This window comes from Vulpes vulpes, chromosome 11, assembly GCF_048418805.1.
Source record: "Vulpes vulpes isolate BD-2025 chromosome 11, VulVul3, whole genome shotgun sequence".
Classification (NCBI taxonomy): Eukaryota; Metazoa; Chordata; class Mammalia; order Carnivora; family Canidae; genus Vulpes; species Vulpes vulpes.
The window spans coordinates 74,735,393-74,743,668 of record NC_132790.1 but is presented as its reverse complement, the minus strand read 5'-3'; the positions used below and the strand labels follow the sequence as shown (position 1 = coordinate 74,743,668).

Sequence of the window (8,276 nt, the reverse complement as noted above, 5' to 3'; positions counted from 1 at the left end):
ATCTCATCTACTGGCATCCCATCTGCCAAAGAAATCCACATGATGGAGCACAAGGGCAAGAGGCAGGGGACATATACAGAGAGAACTGAAAAAGTGAGACGTATTCAATCTATCAAACTTCCTCTACTTACCTCAGGTTAATTTCATTTTCTCTCCTCTAAATTTTGAATTGGATATCTATTCATGACTCCATTTTTTAAATTTATGGTAAACTTTATTTTCATTGATACTTCATTTGACATAATTTCAAAGTAGGCCTATGCTCTAGGATGAGCCAAAGAACAGAAATCCTAAATCTCATAAAAGATTTTTTTCACACCATTCTGAGCAGGGCATGGGGCTTTATGTTAATACCTAACATTGTTAATGAAAATACCTAACATTTTACCCCTTGAGACTTTACCTATAGATACAGAAAGAAGAGATAACATCAACATATAAGAATCAAACTATATGAGAATATAACAATAAGCTCTTGGATTATAAACCAGCAACCTCTTTAAGGTTGTAATGATAATGACTGATTTTTTTTCTCCTAGAAAGTTCAATGTCATTTTGTTCTGTTTTGTTTTGTAAGTAAAATGTCAAAATACTTGAAAATGCTGCACTTAATTTCTCTCATTACACTAAAAATACTGGAAGTTTTAAATTCTTCATGAGTCCAGGCTGGACACGACTACTACTGACGGGGCATGTTCAACACAGTAATTCCAAGTTTGGCAACCATCGACAAACTGGCACCCACTAATTTTCCAGAGTCATAGAATCTCATTCCTATAATGCCAGCTAAGGCTCCAGATGTGGCTAGGAAAACCCAAATGTTCCTCAGATCCTGAGACAGCTGAAAAGCACCCAGGCTTGCTAAAGGGGAAGAAGCCCAGGAGCCAGTGACAGGACACTACCTGCCTTTGCATAGCCAGTGATCCCACCAGAAGCAATCAGTGCTGCATAGCCAGAGCCGATCCAATGTGAAGGCACTAGTGGGCCAGAGTCCTTCTGCATGGTTCCCTCCCACTCTGGCTGGACAGGAGGATACACCAGGCCTGCACTGAACCACTTTCCCCTAGGCCTGCATGAGTCGACAAGGGTGCACAAGCCCCATGACTCCATTTTTTTTACTGAGGTTAAGTGTTTTAAGATGATGAATTTTCCATAAGCCCCGTTTTAACTACATCCCATAGATTCTAAAGTGTTTTTATTACATTTTTTTCTACATACAATGCAATTTCATTTTTTATTTCTTCTTCAATTTAGATTTTAGGAAAATATTATTACAAAGTCCAAGTTAAAGGGCCTTTGGGTTGTCTAGTTTCATTGTATGGTGATTAGAGAAGGTTATACCTAAGGTTCCTATTTATTTTTAGTTCAGAATAGATTAAGGATTTTCTGGTGGCTCCCATACATGGCCCATGTTTCTAAATATTCCAAGGTTTATTCAAAATTAATAAAGTACAGAATTACCTTATTAATTAGCTTATGTTATTAATTATGTTATTTCAGTATCCAATATACTTAATTATTTTCATCCACTTGATCAGGCATGGACCAAGAGAGGTGATTTCATGTCACCCACTAGTGTTTTTATGTCTGTTTCTGCTTTTATCACCTTCAATTTATGCGTTTTGAATGTTTGGTGCACAGATATTCGTAACTATAGTATGTCTGTTTTAAGTCACATACTTCTGCAGTATTAGTATCTTTCTTAATATTATTTGACTGGAGTCCCTGGTCTATTTTTATGTGTATTTTCTGCTCTGCCCTTTTTAATTCTTCTAATTTCAGCCTTACTGAAGTGCCTTGCTTTAGATGAGTCTGTGCCATAGGATCAGGTTGTATAATTCATTCTGGAGATTCATTTCCTTTAAAAACTAAATTCAGGGGCACTTGGGTGGTTCAGTCTGTTAAGTGTCAGACACTTGATTTCACCTCAGGTCCTGATCTCAGGATCCTGAGATCAAGCTCCATGTTAGGCTATGCACTCAGCTCAGAGTCTGCTTGAGATCCTCTCCCTCTTACCCTCCTCCTACTTATTCATACTTGCTCTCTCTCTCTGTCTCACTAAGATAAGCTAATAAAATAATTCTTAAAAAAATTAAGTTAAGCCTTTAAAAAAATTAAAAAGTTAAACAAAGATAAGCCTTTTAAAAGGTGACTTATTGATATAAAAGTTATGTTTCATCTTTTTCCCATCATATTATTGTATTGCATTTTCAGTGTCATTTTAAAGAATTTCTTTCATTATAAATTCCATTTTATTTGGGTTTTTTTGTGTGTTGTTTATCTGCTATTCAAGTTATGTGTTTTTTTCCTTTAGTTGTTATCTTTATAATAATAATTTTATATTAGATCCTTAATCATGTACTTTTTAAAAATACATCTCTAAGTTCCCTACTATAACTAATGGTTAAAAATTAAGATATTTCTTCTTCCTTTTCCATCTCTCCCCTCATCTCTCTCACCTGACTTTAGTTACTAACAGTATTTATTTTTAATAAATTAAGTGAGAATAAATGTATCTAATTTCTGACTTCCTTTGTCTCTTGCCTATCCAACTTTAGTTATATTATTTCTACATAGTAAAGACATGTAATATCTATATTTCACTCTGACATCTCAATCTCCATATTTTGTTTCTATAGGCAAATACATTTAATATTTATTCCCAGTCCTTTTGCCACTGTTTACCTAATTACTTACTTGGTCAAAATTCATTGTCTAATAATTCCTTCTAGAAGGATTCAACGGCACAATATTCTCTGAGCTCTTGCATGGTCAAAACTGTTCATAGAGTAGATATTAAATAAAATGTGGTTGGTTAAACTATCTATCTTTGGCCTACTACTTAGTATCTTGTTGCTTTCCAGGCTTCTTGTATAGAAACGCTGATTAGGAGATAAATGAGGCTAGTATTTTGTTCTTGTAGGAATTTTTGTTTTGTTCCTGGTTGTTGCTGCTGTTTGGTGGCTCTTTTTTTCATTTTTAGAGTCCACGTCCATGTCTTATGTTGATCATACTGGACCATTTTCCTGGTTTACTGGCATCTATTTAAAACATTAAACTTTACTTAGGCCCTGTGATCCTAGAAAACAGCAAAGTTAAAAAATTAAAAAAAAAAAGAAATCCCCCCACTCTTATGTTCTAGAAAACTACTTATTGCAAAGAACCCCGTACCATGCATGACTTAAATAAGACATACAGATTCCTCCTTATCTACCTGTGACAGGGCAACGCAGACCTCCAAAATTCCCATTCTCTGCCTCAGAAATGATTAGCTGAACTGTTTCGTCCTCATTGATCGGTGATAAACAAAATATGTACTAACTAAACTGGCTAATTTTCTCACCGTCTCCCACATATCTGAACTTTGACCCATCCTCTGCCAAAGTCAGCACACGACCCCTCTTTACGGTATGCATGACAGAAGACTGACCTCAGGGTAAAATATCTTCTGATTTATTGTCTGATCATAGATATTTCTGCTCCTTCACAGGGAAACTTAAGCCTTGTCTTCATCCTAAGTACAACTTGTGAAAATTTGCATGGTTCCTGCTTATATTCAAATCTTCACTTTCCCTAGTATTCAACTTTGTCCTCAGGAATTAAACACAAAGGGGGTGAAGCATGGAGAAAGCATAGTGAAGGATCCAGGGTCCCTTTGCTGGGGTCCATCTTTATCCAATGTCCTTGTGTATTCTCCACTTGTTCTTTGCCATTGTCCCATTTCATGAAATTTTTATCTCCCCTTTAATAGTAAGAACAACTGAATCTGACTGACCTCTTAATCTTTTATCTCAAATTAAGACTTTTGAAAATCAAAACTTCTTCCTTTCTCTAGCTTTACTGCATCCTCCTCCTCTTAACTAATCAGTACCAGATGAGGAGTCACCAATGCCTGCATGTGAAGTAAGGAAGTAGGAAGCAGGAATGACAGAGGAAAAACAGAATTGTATCCTATGCTGCTGTGAGTTGCGAACTATTTTCATTGACATAACAGAAGTGCCTTGAGTCATCTGCAGTCTCACCGATCCCTATTTCTCCAGGTACTACAAATCTTGAGAATTCTGGGTAAGTCTAGGGAGGGGTGTCTCCCAGTGACATCCTTGAACATCCCAAGTCCAAGTTTTATAGACAATAAGGTATGAGGTGAACCTATCCCAGATCTTTTTGATACTATCTTCTACTGAGAATATCTGGCCAGATAATAACCATTTATTTTCTTCTCACCATTCTTTTTTATTTTCTTCAGATACCTAAGATACAGCTTACTGGATACTTGTTTTCTGTTAATAACTCATCTTCAATCCAGAATTACAGAATTCTCTTCCTTTTAAAATAGAAAATGTTTTTACCTCTCCAAGTCTCTGTCTTCATTTACAAAATAAGGATTGCCATATTTCCTTTATAGGTGTCACACATATGACCCTATCATGAGAATCTGTTGAGACTGAAGATCTGATCCTATTGTGAAAATCAGAAATGATCATATCAATATCAGTTATAATTGTTTATAGTATACAGGAATTCCCATGATTATAGAAATATTTGCAAACAGGTCTGAGGAAACCTCTAAAAATACAAAGAAAAACACTGGGAATGGTAGACTTCCCAAAGCCCCTTAGAAGCTGCCCTTCCTTCCCTGGGGCTGTGCACATCATATTCCAGAATTCTGTCTCAAATAGGAACTCATCTGGCCTCACTTTGCAACTCAATTATCATTATAATATGATCGGGCTCAGCCGGCTGAAGTAGGTAGGGCTGTGACGTCTGCAACCAGCAAGACAAAACTATCAAGTGACTTGTAGCTCAATGGGCAGCAGAGGTAAGGTTAGCACCTGTACTATTTTATATCTGCTGTTTGAACTGGCCTGCCCCTAAAGTCTAACCCACACTGGGAAATTCCCACCCTCCTCAGAGAAGGCCTGCTTTTTCTTGAACTGGCTTTTATTTTTGCCTCTAATCTTCAGAAAGAATGATTGGCAGGGGTTGGGGGAGTTGTTTTGTTACAGCTTCTGTGAGTTTCTTTTCAGCAAGAGCTGAAGAAAGGGGAAGGGAAGCCTGGAAACCAGCATGAGGTTTCTGATCCTGGGCGAGTGGGCATCCTGATACCTCCATGGTTGTTTGATGTCCATCATTGTGGCAAATACACTGACTCATTTGGCCCAACTGGCTGACAGAGCCATCTGTTGTCAGGGAACCCAATTCAGGACTGTCTAGTCAGGGAGCAAAACAAAACACAACTCTAAATCAAAGGACAGAAGGAGAGCTGCAGTTATCTGCTGATTTTTTTTTAAATAAGGTTTTTCCTGCAAGCAGGTGGAAGAATGTACCTTACAGGGCTTCTGTGATTGGCTCTCAGCCAGTCTTATGCATTTTTCACAGCTGGCATCAAGATAAACTAATTTTTTTACTAAATTGACCCCTATTACTTTCATTTTCATAGCTTGCAACCAATTGATGGGATACAATTTAATACAATGCCATTAATGTTACAGCATCCTCTGTAATAAAGCATCAAAAAAATGAGATAAAATCTTCCAGTGCCCACCAGTGGGGGTGGGGGAATGGAAATAAAAAAATATAGAAGATAACATGACCCTAAGAAAAAAGAGAGTGCTAAGAAATATAAAAACAATTTCTACTGAGAAAGGGATTATGAAAAATAAGACAACAAATGATCAATAATTACTTCACTAAGATGCTTCTAAAAATTCAAGAAACTTTCCCAAAGGAGGTAACATAAAGCTGGGCGATGAGAAGTGAGGGAAGGAAGACACCAAGCTGGTGGGGAACAGGAAGTCTATTCCAAGCCCAAGGAGAAGTCTGAGCAGGTGCAGATGGCTATAAAGAAACACACCTGGCCCCAAGATCTGATGCCTGCCTTCAGCACTCTGGCTGGCATTTGCCCACCACCACCCTACTATATGATATATTCATTCATTCATTTAGTTTTATATCAATTTGGACATGCATATTTCTATTTTATTCAATGGATTGTAATCCTTTTCTAGCATTATTTATATTGATGCTCAAACTGTTCTAGATTTTGGACATCAGTAGCCCCTTTAGTCCAGTTTTGGTGTCCTTTCATCAGGTTTCCAACATTCTTGAATAGTTTCTGACTTTCTTGAATAACTCATTTTGTATTTTTTTTTTTTTAGCTTAAGCACTGGAATTAATCATTCTTCCAGGGAGCCTTGGTCCCTTTTAGTGGAGAATGATACTTAGGAGCCAATATCTGAGTACTTGCTGTGGTCATTGCTACTAGCTTTTCATTGCTTTCAACCTCTCTCAGTGTTCAGAGCTAGGAAAAACAACAAAAAAAATACACACACACATTTATTTCTGAATCTATCAATTTATATATTAAAAATAATGAATTAACCTGGTGATTCTAATTCCACTTCAACACTCCTGTGTTCATTCTAGCTGTCTCCCTCCCACAGTTATAACTGCAATAGAGGAAAATCTGGCACCCATTATCATCAATATATTTGCTGATTCGCTCAAAGAACACAAAATTATTTCAGAATTGTTTGCCCATACCAGTGTGAAAAGGATTCCTACCAAATATAGTGCAGTATTCCCTTTTTTAAGAATAAAACTTATAATCAATAAAATATGCACATGTTAAGTGGACAATTCAATAAGTTTTGGTAAACGCCTACATCCACGTAACTCACACTGCCATTAAGACATAGGAAGTTCACCATTGTAGAAAGTTCTCTGGCTTCTTCTGGGGATATCCTTTGCTCCAGTAGGTTAGGGTTTTCTATTCTAGAAATTCACACATATGAAATCATATAATGTTCATTATCTTGTATCTAACTTCATTTGCTTGGTATGATGATTTATCCATGTTGTTGTAGAAGTGAATAGTTTTCATTTTTATTGTTTAATATTATTTCATTGTTTGAATATATTCTTTATCTACTCTTTGATAGGCATTTGGGTTGTTTCTAATTTTGAATATGAATAAAGCTGCCATGAACATTTATCATAAAGTCTTATGTGGATGCATATTCTCATTTCTTTTGGATAAATTCCTGGGAGTGTCATTATTATATCATAGGGAGGATACATGTTCAACTTTAAAAAAAGAAATCAACTAACAGATTTTTAAATTGATTGTACTATATTATGCTCCATTGTCAATGTGTGAGAATTCCAGTTGCTCCATATCCTTGACAACATTTAATGTTGCTGTTCTTTTTTAAATTTAACCATCCTGCTAAACATGGAGCGTACAGTACCTCTTCGTGATTTCATTGCATTTTCCTGCAATGATGTTGAATCATCTTTCATTTATTTATTTATTGGCCACATATATTTCATCCTCTGTGATGTCTCTGTTCAGGTCTTTTATGATTGAATTGTTTATCTTTTTATTATTTAATTATAGAATACAAGTTCTTTGTCCTTTCCCAGATATATGTTTTACAAATGATTTCTCCCAGCTTACTCTCATTTGATGAAGATATTTTCATAAGTTTTCTTTCATAAGCTTTATAGTGTAAATTTTAAAATTAGGCCTGTGATCCATCTCAAATCACCACACAACATGATGTAGAGGTTCAAGTTCAAAATTTCCATGTGGATATCAAGTTGCTCAAGCACCATTTATTGAAATCCTTCAGTGCTATTATGAAAACTCAATTGACCGTGTAAGTGTGATTGTATTTCTGATTCTCTGTTCTATTTAACTATCTTTTTATAAATACCACACTGTCTTTAAATGTAGCTTCATAATAATAATGTACCTTAAATGTAGCTTCATAATGGTCTGGAAGCCAGGGAAGACCTCTTATATTATATTATTTTCCCTTTTTGAGACTGTTTTGACTATTCCAGGTTATTTATACTTCCATATAAATTTTAGAATAGCTTATCAATTTATGAAATAAAAAAACTTTCTGGAATTATGATTTGGCTTCTGTTAAATCTATATAACAATTTGGGGGAGAACTGACATCTTGACAACTTTGTCTTTTATCAATTAACATGGTAATATAATGATTTCTTTAATTTCTCTCATTAATATTTTGTGGATTCAGGGTACAAGGTTTTTTTATGTATTGCTAAATTTATCCTTAAGTATTTTATGGATTTGATGCCATATTAAATGCATCTTTTAAATTTTTATTTTCTAAATCTTTGCTCTTAGTATATTAACTTTGTATACCACGACCTTGCTAAGTTCACTATTAGGTCTAGTAAATGTTTTGCATATTATTTAGGATTCACTATACAGACAATCATGTCATCTGCAAATATTGGCA

At 35.4% G+C, this 8,276-nt stretch overlaps 1 pseudogene; it reads right to left on the bottom strand.

Moving 5' to 3' along the window:
• Positions 1 to 679: 679 nt before the first annotated feature.
• LOC112925570 (transmembrane protein 14C pseudogene) lies at positions 680 to 1,002 on the bottom strand (annotated as a pseudogene).
• Between the last annotated feature and the right edge of the window lie 7,274 nt (positions 1,003 to 8,276).